Source organism: Oncorhynchus tshawytscha, linkage group LG25, assembly GCF_018296145.1.
Source record: "Oncorhynchus tshawytscha isolate Ot180627B linkage group LG25, Otsh_v2.0, whole genome shotgun sequence".
Taxonomy (NCBI): Eukaryota; Metazoa; Chordata; class Actinopteri; order Salmoniformes; family Salmonidae; genus Oncorhynchus; species Oncorhynchus tshawytscha.
The window spans coordinates 42327886-42352532 of NC_056453.1; positions in this window are offsets into that span (position 1 = coordinate 42327886).

A 24647-nucleotide genomic window follows, 5' to 3' on the forward strand; every position below is an offset into this window, starting at 1 on the left:
GATGGATAACATATTAGAGGGAGAATATATTAGAGGGAGAACATATTCATATTAGAGGGAGAACATGTTCATATTAGAGGAGAACATATTCATATTAGAGGGAGAACATATTAGAGGGAGAACATATTCATTTTAGAAGGAGAACATTCATTTTAGAGGGAGAACATATTCATATTAGAGGGAGAACATATTAGATGGAGAACATATTAGAGGGAGAACATATTAGAAGGAGAACATATTCATTTTAGAGGAGAACATTCATTTTAGAGGGAGAACATTCATATTAGAGGAGAACATATTCATGTTAGAGGAGAACATATTAGAGGGAGAACATATTCATATTAGAGGAGAACATATTAGAGGAGAACATATTCAGATTAGATGGAGAATATATTAGAGAGGGAGAACGTATTAGAAGGAGAACATATTAGAGGGAGAACATAAAAGTGGGAGAACATATTAGAGGGAGAACATATTCGAGACCATATTCGAGAACATATTCGAGGGAGAACATATTCATATTAGAGGAGAACATATTTGAGGGAGAACAAATTCATATTAGAGGAGAACATATTCATATTAGAGGGAGAACATGCTATAGGGAGAAAATATTCATATTAGAAGGAGAATATATTAGAGGGAGAACATATTCATATTAGAGGGAGAACATTCATTTTAGGGATAACATGAAAGAGGGAGAACATATTAGAGGGAGAACATATTATATGGATAACATATTAGAGGAGAATATATTAGAGGAGAACATATTCATATTAGAGGGAGAACATATTAGAGGGAGAACATATTCATATTAGAGGGAGAACATATTAGAGGGAGAACATATTCATTTTAGAAGGAGAACATTCATTTTAGAGGGAGAACATATTCATATTAGAGGGAGAACATATTAGAGGGAGAACATATTAGAGGGAGAACATATTAGAAGGAGAACATATTCATTTTAGAGGAGAACATTCATTTTAGAGGGAGAACATTCATATTAGAGGGAGAACATATTAGAGGGAGAACATATTCAGATTAGATGGAGAATATATTAGAGAGGGAGAACGTATTAGAAGGAGAACATATTAGAGGGAGAACATAAAAGTGGGAGAACATATTAGAGGGAGAACATATTCGAGGAGAACATATTCATATTAGAGGGAGAACATATTAGAGGGAGAACATATTCATATTAGAGGAGAACATTAATTTTAGAGGGATAACATAAAAGAGGGAGAACATATTAGAGGGAGAACATATTAGATGGATAACATATTAGACAGAGAATATATTAGAGGGAGAACATATTCATATTAGAGGGAGAACATATTAGAGGGAGAACATATTCATATTAGAGGAGAACATATTCATATTAGAGGGAGAACATATTAGAGGGAGAACATATTAGAAGGAGAACATATTAGAGGGAGAACATATTAGAAGGAGAACATATTCATATTAGAGGGAGAACATATTCATATTAGAGGGAGAACATATTAGAAGGAGAACATATTAGAGGGAGAACACATTAGATGGAGAACATATTCAAATTAGAGGAGAACATATTCATATTAGAGGAGAACATATTCATATTAGAGGGAGAACATAAAAGAGGGAGAACATATTAGAGGAGAACATATTAGATGGATAACATATTAGAGGAGAATATATTAGAGGAGAACATATTCATATTAGAGGGAGAACATATTAGAGGAGAACATATTCATATTAGAGGAGAACATATTAGAGGGAGAACATATTAGAAGGAGAACATATTAGAGGGAGAACATATTAGAAGGAGAACATATTCATATTAGAGGGAGAACATATTCATATTAGAGGGAGAACATATTCAGAAGGAGAACATATTAGAGGGAGAACACAGATGGAGAACATATTCAAATTAGAGGGAGAACATATTCATATTAGAGGGAGAACATAAAAGAGGGAGAACATATTAGAGGGAGAACATATTAGATGGATAACATATTAGAGGGAGAATATATTAGAGGGAGAACATATTCATATTAGAGGGAGAACATATTAGAGGAGAACATATTCATATTAGAGGGAGAACATATTAGAGGGAGAACATATTCAGATTAGATGGAGAATATATTAGAGGGAGAACATATTAGAAGGAGAACATATTAGAGGAGAACATAAAAGTGGGAGAACATATTAGAGGGAGAACATATTCGAGGATAACATATTCATATTACAGGAGAACATATTCATATTAGAGGGAGAACATATTAGAGGGAGAACATATTCATATTAGAGGGAGAACATTCATATTAGAGGGATAACATTCATATTAGAGGGAGAACATATTAGAGGGAGAACATATTAGAGTGAGAACATATTAGAGGGAGAATATATTAGAGGGAGAACATATTCATATTAGAGGGAGAATGTATTAGAGGGAGAACATTCATATTAGAGGGATAACATTCATATTAGAGGGAGAACATATTAGAGGGAGAACATATTAGAGTGAGAACATATTAGAGGGAGAATATATTAGAGGGTTAACATATTCATATTAGAGGGAGAACATATTCATATTAGAGGGAGAACATATTAGAGGGAGAACATATTAGAGGGAGAACATATTCATATTAGAGGGAGAACATATTAGAGGGAGAACATATTTAGAGGGAGAACATAGAGAACATATTAGAGGGAGAACATTATTAGAGGGAAACATATTCATATTAGAGGAGAACATATTCATATTAGAGGGAGAACATATTCATATTAGAGGGAGAACAAATATTAGAGGGAGAACATATTAGAGGGAGAACATATTCAGATTAGAGGAGAACATATTAGAGGGAGAACATATTCATATTAGAGGAGAACATATATTAGAGGGAGAACATATTCATATTAGAGGGAGAACATATTCATATTAGAGGGAGAACATATTTAGAGGGAGAACATATTAGAGGGAGAACATATTAGAGGGAGAACATATTAGAGGGAGAACATATTCATATTAGAGGGAGAACATATTAGAGGAGAACATATTCATATTAGAGGGAGAACATATTAGAGGGAGAACATATTAGAGGAGAACATATTAGAGGGAGAACATATTATATTAGAGGGAGAACATATTAGAGGGTTAAACATATTCATATTAGAGGGAGAACATATTTAGAGAACATATTAGAGAAACATATTCATATTAGAGGAGAACATATTAGAGGAGAACATATTAGAGGGAGAACATATTAGAGGGAGAACATATTAGAGGGAGAACATATTAGATAAGAGGGAGAACATATTCAGAGGGAGAACATATTAGAGGGAGAACATATTCATATTAGAGGGAGAACATATTCATATAGAGGGAGAACATATTAGAAGGAGAACATATTAGAGGAGAACATATTAGAGGGAGAACATATTCAAATTAGAGGAGAACATATTCATATTAGAGGGAGAACATATTCATATTAGAGGGAGAACATAAATTAGAGGAGAACATATTAGAGGAGAACATATTAGATGGAGAACATATTAGAGGGAGAATATATTAGAGGGAGAACATATTCATATTAGAGGGAGAACATATTAGAGGAGAACATATTCATATTAGAGGGAGAACATATTTAGAGGGATAACATATTAGAAGAACATATTAGAGGGAGAACATATTAGAGGGAGAACATATTAGAGGAGAACATATTCATATTAGAGGGAGAACATATTAGAGAGAACATATTCATATTAGAGGGAGAACATATTCAGATGGAGAACATATTCAGAGGGAGAACATAATATTAGAGGGAGAACATATTAGAGGAGAACATATTAGAGGGAGAACATATTCATATTAGAGGGAGAACATATTCATATTAGAGGGAGAATATATTAGAGGGAGAACATATTCATATTAGAGGGAGAACATATTAGAGGGAGAACATATTAGAGGAGAGAACATATTAGAGGGAGAACATATATAGAGGGAGAACATATTCATATTAGAGGGAGAACATATTAGAGGGAGAACATATTAGAAGGAGAACATATTCATATTAGAGGGAGAACATATTCATATTAGAGGGAGAACATATTAGAGGAGAACATATTAGAGGGAGAACATATTAGATTACAGGGAGAACATATTCATATTAGAGGGAGAACATATTCATATTAGAGGGAGAACATATTCATATTAGAGGAGAACATTCATTAACATATTAGGGAGAACATATTAGAGGGAGAACATATTAGAGGGATAACATATTAGAGGGAGAACATATTAGAGGGAGAACATATTCATATTAGAGGGAGAACATATTAGAGGAGAACATATTAGAAGGAGAACATATTAGAGGAGAACATATTAGAGGAGAACATATTCATATTAGAGGGAGAACATATTAGAGGAGAACATATTAGAAGGAGAACATATTAGAGGAGAACATATTAGAAGGAGAACATATTCATATTAGAGGGAGAACATATTCATATTAGAGGGAGAACATATTAGAGGGAGAACATATTAGAGGAGAACATATTAGATGGATAACATATTAGAGGGAGAATATATTAGAGGAGAACATATTCATATTAGAGGAGAACATATTAGAGGGAGAACATATTCATATTAGAGGGAGAACATATTAGAGGGAGAACATATTAGATTAGAGGAGAATATATTAGAGGAGAACATATTAGAAGGAGAACATATTAGAGGGAGAACATAAAAGTTCATATTAGAGGGAGAACATATTAGAGGGAGAACATATTCATATTACAGGAGAACATATTCATATTAGAGGGAGAACATATTAGAGGAGAACATATTCATATTAGAGGGAGAACATTCATATTAGAGGGATAACATAAAATAGGATATTAGAGGGAGAACATATTAGAGGAGAACATATTAGAGGGAGAATATATTAGAGGGAGAACATATTCATATTAGAGGGAGAACATATTAGAGGGAGAACATATTCATATTAGAGGGAGAACATATTATATTAGAGGGAGAACATATTAGAGGGAGAACATATTAGAGGGAGAACATATTAGAAGGAGAACATATTAGAGGGAGAACATATTGGAGGGATAACATATTAGAAGGAGAACACATTAGAGGGAGAACATATTAGAAGGAGAACATATTGGAAGAACATATTAGAGGGAGAATATATTAGAGGGAGTACATATTCATATTAGAGGGAACATATTGGAGAACATATTAGAGGGAGAATATATTAGAGGGAGAACATATTCATATTAGAGGGAGAAAATATTAGAGGGAGAACATATTCATATTAGAGGGAGACCATATTAGAGGGAGAACATATTAGAGGGAGAACATATTCATATTAGAGGGAGAACATATTAGAGGGAGAACATATTCATATTAGAGGGAGAACATTCATATTAGAGGGATAACATATAAGAGGGAGAACATATTAGAGGGAGAACATATTCATATTAGAGGGAGAAAATATTCATATTGGAGGGAGACCATATTAGAGGGAGAACATATTCATATTAGAGGGAGAACATATTAGAGGGAGAACATATTCATATTAGAGGGAGAACATATTCATATTAGAGGGAGAACATATTAGATATTCATATTAGAAGGAGAACATATATTAGAGGGAGAACATATTCATATTAGAGGGAGAACATATTAGAGGGAGAACATATTAGATGGAGAACATATTAGAGGGAGAATATATTAGAGGGAGAACATATTCATATAAGAGGGAGAACATATTAGAGGGAGAACATATTCATATTAGAGGGAGAACATATTAGAGCGAGAACATATTCATATTAGAGAGAGAACATATTAGAGGGAGAACATATTGGAAGGAGAACATATTGGAGGGATAACATATTAGAAGGAGAACATATTAGAGGGAGAACATATTAGAGGGAGGGAGAACATATTAGAGGGAGAACATATTCATATTAGAGGGAGAATATATTAGAGGGAGAACATATTAGAGCGAGAACATATTCATATTAGAGAGAGAACATATTAGAGGGAGAACATATTGGAAGGAGAACATATTGGAGGGATAACATATTAGAAGGAGAACATATTAGAGGGAGAACATATTGGAGGGATAACATATTAGAAGGAGAACAAATTAGAGGGAGAACATATTAGAAGGAGAACATATTGGAAGGAGAACATATTCGTATTAAAGGGAGAACATATTAGAGGGAGAACATTTTAGAAGGATAACATATTCATATTAGAGGGAGAACGTATTCATATTAGAGGGAGAACATATTAGAGGGAGAACATATTCATATTCGAGGGAGAACATATTAGAGTGAGTAGAGTAGAACATTTTAGAGTAGAGTAAAGTAGAGTAGAGTGGAACATATTAGAGTAAGGTAGACCATATTAGGGTAGAGTAGAGAAGGGTAGAACATATTAGAGTAGAGTAGAGAGGAGAAGAGTAGTGTAGAGTAGAACATATTAGAGTAGAGTAGAGTAGAACATATTAGAGTAGAGTAGAGTAGAGTAGAACATATTAGAGAGGTGTAGTGTAGAGTATAACAAATTAGAGTATAGTAGAGTAGAGAAGAGTAGAGTAGAACATATTAGAGTAGAGTAGAGTAGAACATATTAGAGCAGAGTAGTGTAGAGTAGAACTTGCTAGATTAGAGTAGAGTAGAACTTATTCGAGTAGATTAGAGTAGAGAAGAGTAGAGTAGAACATATTAAAGTAGGGTAGAGTAGAGTAGAGTAGAGTAGAACATAGAGTAGAGTAGAACATATTAGAGTAGAGTAGATTAGAACATATTAGAGTAGAGTAGAGTAGAGTTGAGTAGAGTAGATAAGAACATAGAGTAGAGTAGAACATATTAGAGTAGCGTAGAGTAGAATGTATTAGAGTAGAGTAGAACATATTAGAGTAGAGTAGAACATGTTAGAGTAGCGTAGAGTAGAATGTATTAGAGTAGAGTAGAACATATTAGAGTAGAGTAGAACATATTAGAGTAGAGTAGAACATATTAGAGTAGAGTAGAACATATTAGGGTAGAGTAGAACGTATTAGAGTAGAGTAGAGTATAACATATTAGAGTAGAGTAGAACATATTAGAGTAGAGTAGAGTAGAGTAGAGTAGATAAGAACATAGAGTAGAGTAGAACATATTAGAGTAGTGTAGAGTAGAACGTATTCGAGTAGAGTAGAACATATTAGAGTAGAGTAGAACATATTAGAGTAGAGTAGAGTAGAGTAGAGTAGAACATATTAGAGTAGAGTAGAACATATTAGAGTAGAGTAGAGTAGAGTAGAGTAGAGTAGAGTAGAGTAGAGCATGATAAGCTCTCATGTCAATCAAAACAAACAAGGAAATGTTTATTAAAAGCAAATCAAAATGGAAAATATAAAAAACATTTGTCCGGTTGTTTGTCTTTGACATGGTAGCTGTTTTGTGCTTTTTAGGAGGGGAAGAATATTTTTTTTGTGAGAATTTTCTGAATGGATCAATTGAGAAGAGAACATTCGGCAGTGCCAGTCTTTGGAATGGCTGCGTAGACGGAGCACAACAAAAAACCTAGGCAAGCAGGGACAATTAATGACAAAATAAAATAACATGAACGTCCAAAATCCTTCCCGATACAGACTTCAGATAGAGGTTAAGTTACGACTGGCACCCTATTCCCTACATAGTGCACTACTATAGGCCCTGGTCAAAAGTAATGAAATATATAGTGAATAGAGTGCCTTTTCTGGATGCAACCAGGGAAGAGATTCTAGTCAAAGCCATCAACAGTGACAGTAGTCATGACGACAGTGTTGAGAAGAGAAAAAAGGAAGTTGATAAAAACATTTTTTTAAATTATTATATATTTTTTTTAAATGCGCGCTCCAGCTCTCGTGTCATATCGAGGATAAAACCAACTGACAAGATGTCTTTGCTTTAATCACTACTCTCTTTTTTTCTTGAAGCGTTTTTCCAAACTCCTGAACAAAAGGGTTTGTTTATAGACACGCACTCACACACACAAAAAAACTATCCTATGTGCCAGCGAATCTAACCCATTTGGTACATTTACAGTCTTGTCTCATCGCTGCAACTGCCGTACGGACTCGGGAGAGGCGAAGGTCGAAAGCCATGTTCCCCCCCGAAACACGACCCAACCAAGACGCACTGCTTCTTGACACAATGCCCACTTAACCCGGAAGCCAGCCGCACCAAGGTGTCGGAGGAAACACTCCGTCAGTCTGCACTGCGCCCGGCACCGCCACAGGAGTCGCTAGTGCGCGATGGGACATGGACATCCCTGCCGGCGAAACCCTCCCCTAACCCGGACAACGCTGGGTCAGTTGTGTGCCTCCCCCACGGGGCTCCCAGTCGCAGCCGGCTACGACAGAGCCTGGACTCTAACCCAGAATCTCTAGTGGCACAGCTAGCACTTAGACCACTGCACCACTCGGGACACCTGTTTCAGACTTCTGATATAGTAAGTTATTAAACTATGACATAGCTAGGTCATTAAATTGTCATGTAACTCTCATACAGTGTTGCTATAGCAGTCAATAGACCAGACAGTGTATGTGTGTGTGTGTGTGTGTGTGTGTGTGTGTGTGTGTGTGTGTGTGTGTGTGTGTGTGTGTGTGTGTGTGTGTGTGTGTGTGTGTGTGTGTGTGTGTGTGTGTGTGTGTGTGTGTGTGTGTGTGTGTGTTTGTGTGTGTGTGTGTGTGTGTGTGTGTGTGTGTGTGTGTGTGTGTGTGTGTGTGTGTGTGTGTGTGTGTGTGTGTGTGTGTGTGTGTGTGTGTGTGTGTGTGTGTGTGTGTGTGTGTGTGTGTGTGTGTTTGCCATAGCAGTGAATGGAACCTCTTGACTATCTATCATCCTGGCATGACTCATGGGTTTATCTGTTTGGCTTGTTGGACAGCTTTTAAGACACATTAAACACAACCCAATTTCTCTACAACTTTAATGTGCTTCCAAACCCTCCTCTGAATTCACAGGCTCTCTGTGGCCAGTCTCTGTGTCAGTTCCAAATGAAACCCTATTCCATTTATAGTGCACTACTTTTAACCAGGGCCAATAGAGTTCTGGTCTAAAGTAGTGCACTATGTAGTGAATAGGGTGCTATTTGGAATGTAACCCCTGTTTGTGTCTTATAGAAAACCTTCAGGGAAATGGGGCATTTGATTTGACAGAACTGTACCAATGTAAAATACCCTTGTGTTTTCCACAGTATAAACCCTAAACCCCAAATATTTTTTTCCCCAGCCTGGATTGGAACGGTGTTTGTGGCACCATTTTAAGTGTGGCGGGTGCATTACAAATAATTACCAATGGTCCTCTCTCACCCCCATCACTCCCCCATTCCAGCTGTGTTCACACACACACACCTGTTCACCCATTACCAGACTTCTACCATCCCTCTCTTTCTCTGTCGGTTCATCTCTGTCTCTCTGTGTCTGTGTATCCATCCATTTTACTCTTTCTCTTTCTCTCTCTCCTCTCTCTTTTCTCTCTCTCACACACACACAAATGCATGTTATACACCTCACACTGCCTCCTATCCCCCCTACCTGCCTCCTATCCCTCCTACTGCCTCCTATCCCTCGTCCCTGCCTCCTATCCCTCCTACTGCCTCCTATCCCTCCTACCTGCCTCCTATCCCTCCTACTGCCTCCTATCCCTCCTACTACCTCCTATCCCTCCTACTGCCTCATATCCCTCCTACTACCTCATATCCCTCCTACTGCCTCCTATCCCTCCTACTGCCTCCTATCCCTCCTACTGCCTCCTATCCCTCCTACTGCCTCCTATCCCTCTTACTGCCTCCTATCCCTCCTACTGCCTCCTATCCCCCAACCTCCCTCCAACCTGCCTCCTATCCCTCCTACTGCCTCCTATCCCTCCTACCTGCCTCCTATCCCTCCTACTGCCTCCTATCCCTCCTACTGCCTCCTATCCCTCCTACTGCCTCCTATCCCTCCTACTGCCTCCTATCCCTCCTACTGCCTCCTATCCCTCGTACTGCCTCCTCCCTCCTATGCCTCCTATCCCCCAACCTGCCTCCTATCCCTCCAACCTGCCTCCTATCCCTCCTACTGCCTCCTATCCTCCTACTGCCTCCTATCCCTCCTACTGCCTCCTCCCTCCTACTGCCTCCTATCCCTCCTACTGCCTCCTATCCCTCCTACTGCCTCCTATCCCTCCTACTGCCTCCTATCCCTGAAACAGCCCAAAACAATACCACCCTTCTATGGAATGACCATTTCCATAACTCACAATGAGAAGCGTTACATGAACCATTAACTGAATAAATCAAGTACGAAATATCAATCAAATGACTACCTAGTAGTTCCCCTTAATGTCTCTATTTGTATGCAGGTGACACACTATTCTGTATATAGTGCACTACTGTTGACCAAAGCCCTATGCCCCCTTGTTCCAAAAGTAGGGTGCCAATTGGGTTGCGTGCTGGCACCTTCAACAGGGCGTAGAACAAACACCTACCTATCATAATCATCATTACTGTGCTAATAATAACAGCTCATTAATCAGTAGTCACCACTAATGAACAATGATGGAGCTGGCGTTGTGTTTCCACAATCTAGAGAGCAAACCAATAAAGCAACTGACAACTCCTTGGGTCTCATTGGACTAAAATGTCCCCAGTGTGATTCAGTATGCAGAGAGCTAGTGGTGTGATTCAGTATGCAGTGAGCTAGTGGTGTGAATCAGTATGCAGTGAGCTAGTGGTGTGATTCAGTAGGCAGTGAGACAGTGGTGTGAATCAATATGCAGTGAGACAGTGACGTGATTCAGTATGCAGTGGGGCAGTGGTGTGATTCAGTATGCAGTGAGGCAGTGGTGTGATTCAGTATGCAGTGAGGCAGTGGTGTGATTCAGTATGCAGTGAGCTAGTGGTGTGATTCAGTATGCAGTGAGGCAGTGGTGTGATTCAGTATGCAGTGAGGCAGTGGTGGTGATTCAGTATGCAGTGAGGCAGTGAGGCAGTGAGGCAGTGGTGTGATTCAGTATGCAGTGAGGCAGTGGTGTGATTCAGTATGCAGTGAGGCAGTGGTGTGATTCAGTATGCAGTGAGGCAGTGGTGTGATTCAGTATGCTGTGATTCAGTAGCCATCCCAGCCATCACATCAACAATGTCTTACAAAGAAAAAGGCATATACTGTACATCACTGCAATCAATTTCACCATGTAGTGTAGGTTAACTCTGCTCCTGTAGTTGGCGGGTGGGTGGTACATTGATAATTATGATGGCTGTCGTGTTCCGATGTTCCGATTGGCTGTCTTCGCATAGAAGCAGCATCAGGTTTGTCACAATGTTTCACATGTTTCCATGGCGATCATATATAATGAGCTGATTTTGGTCCATAAACAATTAACCGTATTCATTGCAAGGGATTGTGAGGGACACACATGCCCTGGTAGCGTCCAGGGAAATTTGTAACCGGGATTATATAGGATTAATTGGTACTCACATTTAGCCGGTAGATCATAGCCACAGGTGATTTTGGCGTTGCCGGTTTCACAGCCGTTGAGTGTGATGCATTCTTCATGGAGACAGGAGCCTGCCGCTCTGTGTATGCAGCCGTCAACTGAAAACACACAGAGAGACAGAGAGAGACAAAAAGACACACAAATTATTCCTAGAAAGTGTAGCCGATCGGCGATCACTAGTGAAATTGTCTGCTAGTCAGCTATGGTGGGCTAGTTAGCTAACTGTGGTGTGCTGGTTAGGTGGCTGTGGTGTGCTGGTTATCTGTAATGCATTAGATAGTTAGCTGTGGTGTGCTAGCTAGCTAGCTGTGGTGTGCTAGCTAGCTGTGGTGTGCTAGTTAGATGTGGTTTGCTAGCTAGCTAGCTGTGGTGTGCAAGTTATCTGTAATGCACTAGCTAGCTAGCTGTGGTGTGCTAACAACAGCCATGTGTCATGTCACCTTACAAGGAAGTCAGCCTGAGGACAGATATAGCAACCCATGGGAAAATACTGATTCTTCTCTTGCTAGTGTTATTGGCCACTGTGGTAAGAGGGCCCTGCTGCTAGGAAGTATTGACAGAAAGAGGCTCAGCAAGAACTAAATTAGCTACTGTTTGGATCTCATAAAGCCTCCACAAAATAGCCACACACATATAGACACGCACGCGCGCACACGCCCACGCGCACACCCACATGCAGGCACGCACACACACACACACACACACACACACACACACACACACACACACACACACACACACACACACACACACACGCACACACCCAAGCACACACACACTCACACACCCACAAACACACATGCACGCACACACACACACACACACACACACACACACACACACACACACACACACACACACACACACACACACACACACACACACACACACACACACACACACACATGCTTGACCCCAGAAAGAGTACACTATATACACTATATATGCAAAAAGTATGTGGACACCCCTTCAAATTAGTGGATTCGGCTATATTAGCCACAACCGTTGCTGACAGGTGCATTAAATTGAGCACACCGCCATGCAATCTCCATAGACAAACATTGGCAGTAGAATGGCGTGACTAAAGAGCTCAGTGACTTTCAACATGCCACTGTTATGTATACAGGATGCCACCTTTCCAACAAGTTCAGTTGATCAAATGTCTGCCCTGCTAGAGCTGCCCCCGGTCAACAGTAAGTGCTGTTAGTGTGAAGTGGAAATGTCTAGGAGCAACAACAGCTCAGCTGTGAAGTGGTAGGACACACAAGCTCACAGAACGGGACCGCCGAGTGCTGATTCGTGTAGCGTGTAAAAATTGTCTGTCCTTGGTTGCGTTACTTACTACCGAGTTTCATTCTGCCTCTGGAAGCAACGTCAGCACAAGAACTGTTCGTCGGGAGCTTCATGAAATGGGTTTCCATGGCCGAGCAGCCGCACACAAGCCTAACATCACCATGCGCAATGACAAGCGTCGGCTGGAGTGGCGTAAAGCTTGCCGCCTAGTTCGAGCAGTGGAAAAGCGTTCTCCGGAGTGACGAAATCACGCTTCAACATCTGTCAGTCCGACGAATGAATCGGAGTTTGGTGGATGCCAGGAGAACACTACTTGCCCGAATGCCAACTGTAAAGTTTGGTGTTGCTATTTTTCATGGATCGGCCCCTTAGTTCCAGTGAAGGGAATTCTTAACGCTTCCAGCTTTGTGGCAACAGTTTGGGGAAAGACCCTTTCTTGTTTCAGCATGACAAAGCGAGGTCCATACAGTACATAAATAGTTTGTCGATATCGGTGTGGAAGAACTTGTCTGGCCTGCACAGAGCCCTAACCTCAACCCCATTTAACACCTTTGGGATGAATTGGGAACGCTGTCTGTGAGCAAGGCCCAATCGCCCAACATCAGTGCCTGACCTCACTAATGCTCTTTGGCTGAATGGAAGCAAGTTCCTGCAGCAATGTTCTTATATGGAAAGCCTTCCCAGAAGAATGGAGACTGTGATACCAGCAAAGGGGGGACCAAATCCACATTGATTTTGGAATGAGATGTTCGACGAGAAGGTGTCCGCATACTTATGATCATGTTATATATTATCAGCTTGGGGACAGTTATGTACCAACGTTATACTCTGGTCTGTTAATTATTTATTGCGTCATAATGCAGATGGTTTAATTGTGGTAAAAAATTATTAATATTATGACGTGGATTTGTGTTCCAACATCCTGTTGAGAATGTTCCTTCCCTAGTTGATGTGTGTCCTGCTTCCTGGTTCGCAGGACCCCTGGATAAAGCCCCGCCCACTAAGGTTTTAATTGACGGGGTTAACACCTGTGTGTGTGTGTATGTGTGTTTGTGTGTGTGTGCATGCGTGTATACATTCATGCGTCTGTGCATATGTGTGTTCCTATGTCCATTCATGAGCATATGTGTGTGTATGCGTGTGTGTGTGTGTGTGTGTGTGTGTGTGTATGTGTGTGTTTGTGTGTGTGTATATGCATGTGTGTGTGTGTCTGTGTGTGTGTCTATGCGTGTGTGTGTGTGTGTGAATGTGTATGTGTGTGTGTGTTTGTGTGTGTGTGTGTGTGTGTGTGTGTGCGTGCGTGTGTGTGTGTGTGTGTTTATATGTGTGTGTGTGTGTGTATATGCGTGTGTGTGTGTGTGTGTGTGTGTGTGTGTGTGTGTGTGTGTGTGTGTAATTTCCCGGTTTAGGCCGTTGGATGGGCGTGATTGATGGTACGTTTTACAGGAGAAGGCAGAGAAATAGAATCCACATTATCAGCCTGACGCCCCCCATAGAGACCCTTATAAATCACAGTGAAACATCACAAAAACCTCCTTATGTTGTCCTGGAAAAATCCTCATCACCAGACACTAGAAGATAATATCACACTAGGGAGGGAGGAGGAGGAGGAGGAGTAGGAGGAGGAGGAGGAGGACAAACAGACATGTATTTACTGTGGTTTAACACACTGGAGGAGCAGAGAGAGGAGGAGGAGGAGAAGGAGGAGTAGAAGGAGGAGGAGCAGAGAGAGGAGGAGGAGGAGGACGAGAAGGAGGAGGAGGAGCAGAGAGAGTAGGAGAAGGAGGAGGAAGAGGAGCAGAGAGAGAAGGAGGATGCTAAGGAGGAGGAGGAGGAGCAGAGAGAGGAGGAGGAGGAGAAGGAGGAGGAGGAGGGAGAAGGAACAGAGAGTGGATGAGGAGGAGGAGGAGGAGGATGAGAGAGAGGAGAGAGAGGAGGAGGAGAACGAGGAGAAGGAGAAGCAGAGAGAGGGAGGAGGAGGAGAAGGAGGGAGGAGGAGGAGGAGCAGAGAGTGGATGAGGAGGAGGAGGAGGAGGATGAGAGAGAGGAGAGAGAGGAGGAGGAGAACGAGGAGAAGGAGAAGCAGAGAGAGGAGGAGGAGAAGGAGAAGGAGGAGGAGGAGGAGCAGAGAGTGGATGAGGAGGAGGAGGAGGAGGATGAGAGGAGGAGGAGAGAGAGGAGGAGGAGAACGAGGAGAAGGAGAAGCAGAGAGAGGAGGAGGAGGAGGAGGGAGGAGGAGGAGGAGAGAGAGAGGAAGAGGAGGAGAAGGAGGAGGAGGAGAAGGAGAAGGAACAGAGAGTGGATGAGGAGGAGGAGGAGGAGGATGAGAGAGAGGAGAGAGAGGAGGAGGAGAACGAGGAGAAGGAGAAGCAGAGAGAGGAGGAGGAGGAGAAGGAGAAGGAGGAGGAGGAGCAGAGAGTGGATGAGGAGGAGGAGGAGGAGGATGAGAGAGAGGAGAGAGAGGAGGAGGAGAACGAGGAGAGGAGAAGCAGAGAGAGGAGGAGGAGGAGAAGGAGAAGGAGGAGGAGGAGGAGGAGCAGAGAGAGGAAGAGGAGGAGGAGGAGGAGGAGAGAGAGAGAGGAGGAGAACGAGGAGAAGAGAAGCAGAGAGAGGAGGAGGAGGAGAAGGAGAAGGGAGGAGGAGGAGGAGCAGAGAGAGGAGAGGAGGAGGAGGAGGAGGAGGAGAAGGAGAAGGAACAGAGAGAGGATGAGGAGGAGGAGGAGGAGGATGAGAGAGAGGAGAGAGGGGAGGAGGAGAACGAGGAGAAGGAGAAGCAGAGAGAGGAGGAGGAGGAGGAGAAGGAGGAGGAGAAGGAGAAGGAGGAGGGAAGGACAAACACAGGAGACATATTATGTTTTTCTTAAGTTGTTTAAATCTCTGTAAGACCTGTTTTGCTCTGTCCATTAAGCACTAAACTGGAGCAATCAGACTAGGAGACTGGAGGAGATGGTATCAGAGCTGGGAGGAGGAGGAGAGAGATCGAGGAGGAGGAGAGTCACTAGAGGTAGGAGGAGAGGAGAGTCACTAGAGGTAGGAGCTGGGAGAGGGAGTCAGGAGGAGAGGAGGGACAGGAGGAGGAGGAGCAGAGAGAGGAAGAGGAGGAGAAGGAGGAGGAGGAGAAGGAGAAGGAACAGAGAGTGGATGAGGAGGAGGAGGAGGATGGATGAGAGAGGGAGAGAGAGGAGGAGGAGAACGAGGAGAAGGAGAAGCAGAGAGAGGAGGAGGAGGAGAAGGAGAAGGAGGAGAAGGAGAAGCAGGGAGAGGAGGAGGAGGAGGAGGAGGAGAGAGAGAAAGGAGGAGAGAGAACAAGAGGAGGAGAAGGAGGAAAATGAGTAGCAGAGAGAGGAGGAGGATGAGGAGGAGGAGGAGGAGGAGGAGAGAGAGGAGAGAGAGGAGGAGGAGAGAGAGGAAGAGGAGGAGTAGAAGGAGGAAAATGAGAAGCAGAGAGAGGAGGAGGAGAAGGAGGAGGCGAAGGACAAACACACAGACATATTATGTTTTTCTTTAAGTTGTTTAAATCTCTGTAAGACCTGTTTTGCTCTGTCCATTAACCTGCACTAAACTGGAGCAATCAGACGATATCAGAGCTGGGACGGAGGAGAGTCACTAGATGGTATCTGAGCTGGGACGGAGGAGAGGCACTAGATGGTATCGGAGCTGGGACGGAGGAGAGTCACTAGATGGTATCTGAGCTGGGACAGAGGAGAGTCACTAGATGGTATTGGAGCTGGGACAGAGGGGAGTCACTAGATGGTATCTGAGCTGGGACAGAGGAGAGTCACTAGATGGTATCAGAGCTGGGACTGAGGATAGTCACTAGATGTTATCAGAACTTTGATGGAGGAGAGTCACTAGACGGTATCTGAGCTGGGACAGAGGAGAGTCACTAGATGGTATCAGAGCTGGGACAGAGGAGAGTCACTAGATGGTATCAGAGCTGGGACGGAGGAGAGTCACTAGATGGTATCAGAGCTGGGACGGAGGAGAGTCACTAGATGGTATCAGAGCTGGTACGGAGGAGAATCCGACCTCAGTGTTACCATCATATAAATGGACAGATAACATTTAATAACGCAGAGGGACCAGTCAGCACTATACAGCATTAAACAGACATGTTTCAAAATGAGTGTCTTTTTTATTAGGAAATTATTTCCCTAATAACTGCTGAATTAATTCTTAAAACGTTGTATCTCTCCTAGGTGAACAAATACATGACAAACACATGACAAAACATACTACTACACACATGACAAACACATGACAAAACATACTACTACACACATGACAAATACATGAGAAACACATGACAAACACGTGACAAAACATACCACTACACACATGACAAATACATGAGAAACACATGACAAAACATACCACTACACACATGACAAAACATACCACTACACACATGACAAATACATGAGAAACACATGACAAAACATACCACTACACACATGACAAAACATACCACTACACACATGACAAAACATACCACTACACACATGACAAATACATGAGAAACACATGACAAAACATACCACTACACACATGACAAAACATACCACTACACACATGACAAATACATGAGAAACACATGACAAAACATACCACTACACACATGACAAAACATACCACTACACACATGACAAACACATGACAAAACATACCACTACACACATGACAAATACATGACAGATTCATTACAAACACTTGACAAATACATTAAACACATGACAAACACATGGGTTTCATACAGGGTAAAGCCAGGAGCCAGCCTCTCCAGCTCCCTTCTTCCCCCAAGACCACTCTCCTCAGACACATCTCTCTCCTCTCTCGCGCTCTTCTCTTTCCTCTCTCTCTCTCTCATAAAAAACAACAGGCCAGAGTACTTCACTGACAGCAGGATGCCCGGATCAAGCCTCTCCATCACCCCCAAGACCCCTCTGACCTAGTGATGGACTGTTCTCTCTCTCTCTCTCTCTCCTGTGAAGACCCCTCTCCTCTAGTGATGGTCTGTTTTCTCTCTCTCTTCTGTGAAGACCCCTTTCCTCTAGTGATGGACTGTTCTCTCTCTCTCTCTCTTCTGTGAAGACCCCTCTCCCCTAGTGATGGACTGTTCTCTCTCTCTCTCTTCTGTGAAGACCCCTCTCCTCTAGTGATGGACTGTTTTCTCTCTCTCCTGTGAAGACCCCTCTCCCCTAGTGATGGTCTGTTTTCTCTCTCTTTCTGTGAAGACCCCTCTCCCCTAGTGATGGTCTGTTTTCTCTCTCTCTTCTGTGAAGACCCCTCTCCCCTAGTGATGGACTGTTTTCTCTCTCTCTTCTGTGAAGACCCCTCTCCCCTAGTGATGGTCTGTTTTCTCTCTCTCCCTGTGAAGACCCCTCTCCCTAGTGATGATGGACTGTTCTCTCTCTCTCTCTCTCTGTGAAGACCCCTCTCCTCTAGTGATGGACTGTTCTCTCTCTCTCTCTCCTGTGAAGACCCCTCTCCTCTAGTGATGGACTGTTCTCTCTCTCTCTCTCTGTGAAGACCCCTTTCCTCTAGTGATGGTCTGTTTTCTCTCTCTCTCTCTCTCCTGTGAAGACCCCTCTCCTCTAGTGATGGACTGTTCTCTCTCTCTCTCTCTTCTGTGAAGACCCCTCTCCTCTAGTGATGGACTGTTCTCTCTCTGTCTTGTAAAGACCCATCTTCTCTTCAGAAACTCTCCCAAGTATCAACACCTTGACAGCGTTCCATAGGGCTCTGGTCAAAATGTATGTACTATGTAGGGCTCTGGTCAAAATGTATGTACTATGTAGGGCTCTGGTCAAAATGTATGTACTATGTAGGAAATGTGGTGCCATTTGGGGCGGATACAAATTCTCCACACTAACTTTGAGCCTACCAGGAGTCAACCTTACCTTCTTCTCAAAAACCCTTCCCTCTCTACAGACACAAAGCCTCTAGTGAAGCTGAGTATAGTCTGTATGAGACTTTTCTCATCTAAGTCTTAGGAGACACCTGGAGAGAGAGAGACCAGGGCCTCCATTGTCCTTCGTGTCAGTTTGAGGTCCTCATATGAAACAAGTGCACAGTGAACTGGCTTTTCTCCAGAGCCAGTTTCTCCAGGTGTAACCACTCAGGAAGCAGGCAGGTAATGGAAGACAGAGCACAGCCCACGGCCCACATCCTCCATCTACCCTCCCTCCGCCAGGACCCCTCTCTCCCTCTCCCTCTCCCCCCAGACACACAAAAACTCCATCTCTCCATCAACCCATTTCTCCCCCAGGACCTTTGGCATACAGTAGAATAGAATACAATATATACATATTTGATGAGTAATGCAAAAATATGTAAACATTATTAAAGTGACCAGTATTCCATTTAGCAGCCTCCTGTCAGGTAGCAAGCCTCCTGTTAATCCAATCAGAAAGCTACATTCAGACAGTCCCTCCCCCCTCCCGCTTCCAAACCTGACCCAAGGTAACACAGTGACCAGGGTCTGGTTTCAATGATGGACTCTATCTGACAGAGAGGAACTATGTCACCGCCTAGGGATGGGTTTTTGAGACTCCCTTCACCTCCCTTCCTCAGGAACACTCTCCTCTCTCCCCAGACACACACGTCCCTCTCTGGGTAACATCAGTGTGGGGCCAGTACTAGTGCCTGGATAATATATTACCCATGACTGCTGTAGGAGACGCTGTGAGGTGGGAGACACTGTGAGGTGGGAGACGCTGTGAGGTGGGAGACACTGTGAGGTGGGAGACACTGTGAGGTGGGAGACACCGAGAGGTGGGAGACGCTGTGAGGTGGGAGACACTGTGAGGTGGGAGACGCTGTGAGGTGGGAGACGCTGTGAGGTGGGAGACACCGAGAGGTAGGAGAGACACTGTGAGGTGGGAGACGCTGTGGGTGAGGTGGGAGACGACCGAGAGGTGGGAGACGCTGTGAGGTGGGAGACACTGCGAGGTGGGAGACGCTGTGAGACACTGCTGGTGGGAGGTGGGAGACACTGTGAGGTGGGAGACACTGTGAGGTGGGAGACACTGTGAGGTGGGAGACGCTGTGAGGTGGGAGACACTGTGAGGTGGGAGACACTGTGAGGTGGGAGACACCGAGAGGTGGGAGAGGTGGGAGACTGTGAGGTGGGAGACCCTGTGAGGTGGGAGACGCTGTGAGGTGGGAGACGCTGTGAGGTGGGAGACACCGAGAGGTGGGAGAAGCTGTGAGACCCTGTGAGGTGGGAGACACCGAGAGGTGGGAGAAGCTGTGAGACCCTGTGAGGTGGGAGACGCTGTGAGACACTGTGAGGTGGGAGACGCTGTGAGACGCTGTGAGACACTGTGAGGTGGGAGAAGCTGTGACACTGCGAGGTGGGAGAAGCTGTGAGACACTGTGAGACACTGTGAGAGACACTGTGAGGTGGGAGAAGCTGTGAGACACTGTGAGGTGGGAGAAGCTGTGAGACACTGTGAGGTGGGAGAAGCTGTGAGACACTGTGAGGTGGGAGAAGCTGTGAGACACTGTGAGGTGGGAGACACTGAGAGGCTGGAGACGCTGTGAGACACTGTGAGGTGGGAGACGCTGTGAGACACTGCGAGGTGGGAGACGCTGTGAGACGCTGTGAGACACTGTGAGGTGGGAAACGCCGTGAGGTGGGAGACCAGCTAGACTAGAGGATAGATAGAGCAGAACTGCTTCCTAAATAGCCCCCTATTGCCTATAAAGTGTCTTACTTTTGACATGGGGTCCATAGCACTGTGCAAAAGTAGTGCACTATTCAGGGAAAAGGGTGATATTTGGGACATAGAGAACGGAGAATAGAGGACCAAGCCAGGGGGTATTGAGGATAGAAAATCATCTGAATTTTGGAAAACATCAGGGCCCTCTCAGCTCGGCCCTGTTTGGTCAGAGAGACTGTTATATTTATTGCCCATTTGACTGGAGATTCCTCTTCGCTGACTCAGTACCCCACCTGACAAATCACACAACACAAAGGGCTGTTGACCCCACACAGGGTCAACCACACAGGGTCAAACACACAGGGTCAAACACACAGGGTCAAACACACAGGGTCAAACACACAGGGTCAAACACACAGGGTCAAACACACAGGGTCAACCACACAGAGTCAAACACACAGGGTCAACCACACAGGGTCAACCACACAGGGTCAACCACACAGGGTCAAACACACAGCGTCAACCACACAGAGTCAACCACACAAGGTCAACAGCAGAGCAGCACAGAACCCTGGAACAGTTGTCTTTGATACAACCAGCTGTAGAATCACCCCTGGGCCAGCTGTAGAAACACCCCTAGACCAGCTGTAAAATCACCCCTGGGCCAGCTGCAGAATCACCCCGAGACCAGCTGTAGAATCACCCCTAGACCAGCTGTAGAATCACCCCTAGACCAGCTGTAGAATCACCCCGAGACCAGCTGCAGAATCACCCCTAGACCAGCTGTAGAATCACCCCTGGGCCAGCTGTAGAATCACCCCTGGTCCAGCTGTAGATTCACCCCTAGACCAGCTGTAGAATCACCCCTAGACCATCTGTAAAATCACCCCTGGGCCAGCTGCAGAATCACCCCGAGACAAGCTGCAGAATCACCCCTAGACCAGCTGTCGAATCACCCCTAGACCAGCTGTAGAATCACCCCTAGACCAGCTGTAGAATCACCCCTAGACCAGCTGTAGAATCACCCCTAGAACAGCTGTAGAATCACCCCAAGACCAGCTGTAGAATCACCCCTAGACCAGCTGTAGAATCACCCCTAGACCAGCTGTAAAATCACCCCTGGGCCAGCTGCAGAATCACCCCGAGACCAGCTGCAGAATCACCCCTAGACCAGCTGCAGAATCACCCCTAGACCAGCTGTCGAATCAACCCCTGGGCCAGCTGTAGAATCACCCCTAGACGAGCTACGGTTGTCTGTTGTCTGCTAAGTGTACTGTGCGTGTGTGTGTGTGTGTGTGTGAGAAGGAGGAGAAGGGAGGAGTAGGGGAGGAGGAGGAGGGGAGGAGGAGGGGAGGAGGAGGAGGGCGGGGAAGGGGAGGAGGAGGGGAGGAGGAGGAGGAGGAGGAGGAGAGGGACGGGGAGGAGGGGAGGAGGAGGAGGTGGAAGAGGAGGGGGAGGAGGAGGAGGAGGGCGGGGAGGAGGGGGAAGAGGAGGGGGGAGGAGGATGAGGAGGGCGGGGGAGGAGGAGGAGGGGAAGAGGAGGGGGGGAGGAGGAGGAGGAGGAGGAGGAGGGGGCGGGGAGGAGGAGGAGGAGGAGGGGGAGGAGGAGGGGGAAGAGGAGGGGAAGAGGAGGAGGAGGACAGTGGAACCATCATTGCTCACATCCAGGAAGCTGCATTGCACTTTGTATGTAGACTTTGAGTAGTGACTGGATCTGGGATAAGTCCCACATTGCACCCTATTATTTATTATTACCTTTGTGTGTTTCTGTGTGTCTGTGCCTGTGTGTGTGTGTATCTGTGTTTGTGTATCTGTGTGTGTTTGTTTATCTGTTGTGTGTGTGTTTGTTTATCTGTTGCGTGTGTTTCCGTGTGTGTTTCCGTTTGTGTGTGTGTATCTGTGTGTGTGTGTTTGTTTATCTGTTGTGTCTGTGGTGGGAGGGGGGGACTTAACTTGACTTAACTAATCTTGACTTAACTAATCTTGATTTAACTCATCTTGATTTAACTAATCTTGATTTAACTAATCTTGATTTAACTAATCGTGACTTAATTTAGCTAATCGTAAAAGGTTAGAAGGTTAATTAATAAGGTCTCAGAGAAACACTTTGTTCACTGGGGCTTCTTCCAACGCTCACTCACCAGGAGAATTTTATCAACCAGTCCCTCATCTCCTTCCTGAACGTCATCACGTACCCACTCTCCTCTCCTTTTCCCGGTCTGAGCCCTAGGATAAACAACCATTGGGATCTGGCACCGTCATGCACATTACATCACCACTCACCCTCACCTTTGGGGAGGAAGCCCGCACCTGCTACCTGCTACCTGAGCGCATGTACGTCCCCAAGGAGGTGAGGGATCGGCTGTTGAACTGGGCACACACATCCCTCGCCACCGGACACCCAGGTATCACCTGCAGTCAATCAATCTCCACTAAGTACTGGTGGCCTACCTTGGCACAGGACACTGCCCATTATGTTAATTTATGCTCCATCTGTGCCCAAACAAAATCTCCCTGGCACTCTCCAGCAGGGAAAATCTTACAACCTCCCGTGACTCAGAGGCCTTGGTCCCATCTGTCCGTGGATTTCGTCATGGATCTCCCTTCGTCTGATGGTTTCACGGTTGTTGTGGATAGATTTTCTAAATCCTGCCATTTTCTCTCTGGTCTCCCTTCCGCCCTCCAGGTTGCTGAGGCACTGTTCCAGCAGGTCTGCTGACACTATGGCCTTCCGGAGGTCATCATCTTCGACCATAGTCTCCAATTCACGTCACGGGTGTGGAGAGCATTCGTGGATAAGCTAGGGGTTATGGTCAGCCTCACTTCCGGGTACCGGCCTCAGTCCATGGACAGGAGGAGAGGATGAACCAGGAGCTGGGGAGGTTCCTGAGAAGTCACTGCCAGGACCGGCAGGAATAGTGGGCCTGATTCCTACCCTGGTTGGAGCAAGCACAGAATTCATTGCGTCACTCCTCCACTGGGCTGTCTCCCTTCCAGTGTGTTCTGTGTTATCAGCCAGCCCTGGGTCCGTGGACCCTGAGCCAGATCGAAGCTCCTGCGGTGGACGAATGGCACGCAGAAGAGGTCTGGAAAGATTCCCATGTGAGGCTCCAGCACACCATCCTCCACCAGAAGGAGCCGGCGGATCGCCACCACAGTGAGGCTCCCGTTTTCTATCCTGGTGATCGCGCGCCGTAAGAAGCTGAGTCCGCGGTTTGAGGTCCTCCGGAGGATAAACAATGTAACTTACAGATTACAACTTCCCACTAACTACCGGACCATCTTCTCATGTTTCCCTCCTTAGGCTGGTGGTTCCTGGTGCCTTGGCTGATATTGTCCCCCATGACACCCCTCTGCCTCCCTTGGACATCGAGGGAAGTCCCGACCATACCATCAGATCCCTCCTGGGCCCCCGACATCGTGAGGGTCGACTCAAGGGGAACACAGTGGAAATTATTTTATGTGTGCTTGTTTTTAAAAAATGGTCTAATTAATAAACTTAACTAAAAGTACCTGTTGGACTGGGAAGGGTACGGTCCAGAGGAGCGGTGTTGGGTTCCACTGGATGACATTCTAGATCCCAAAATCGTCCTATATTTCCACCTTCGCCGTCCGGACCGGCACGCTCCTGACCCTTAAGTCCGTCCCCCCTGACTCACTAACTACACTTGTTTCCTGACTACCTGTGTCTACATTACATGTACAAACAGACCAGATATTCACTCCATAAGGAAATAAAGGAGGTAAAACAACAGACAAAGTTGTAATTCAATGGCTCAGACACGAGACGTACGTGGCAGGACTGTGCGCTCTTGTTCTCCTTGGCCAACATGATTCAGAAAACATTAATGTCCTCAAAGAGGCAATTAATCTTTCAGCAGTCACACAACAAATAACATCTAAAAGCAAACATGAGTTAGACATTTAAGTGTGTTGACCCTCACAAGGCTGTCAGTCCAGACCCAAGCAACATCCTCAGAGCATGAGCAGAGAGCTTACAGACATACTCAATCTCCCCCTATCCCAGTCTGTAGTCCCCACTTGTTTCAAGATGGCCACAATTTTTCCTGTAGCCAAGAAAGCAAAAGATAACTCAACTAAATAACCATCGCCCCATAGCACCCACTTCTTTCATCATGAAGTGCTTTGAGAGGCTAGTTAAGGATAATTTCACCTCCACCTTACACTCTA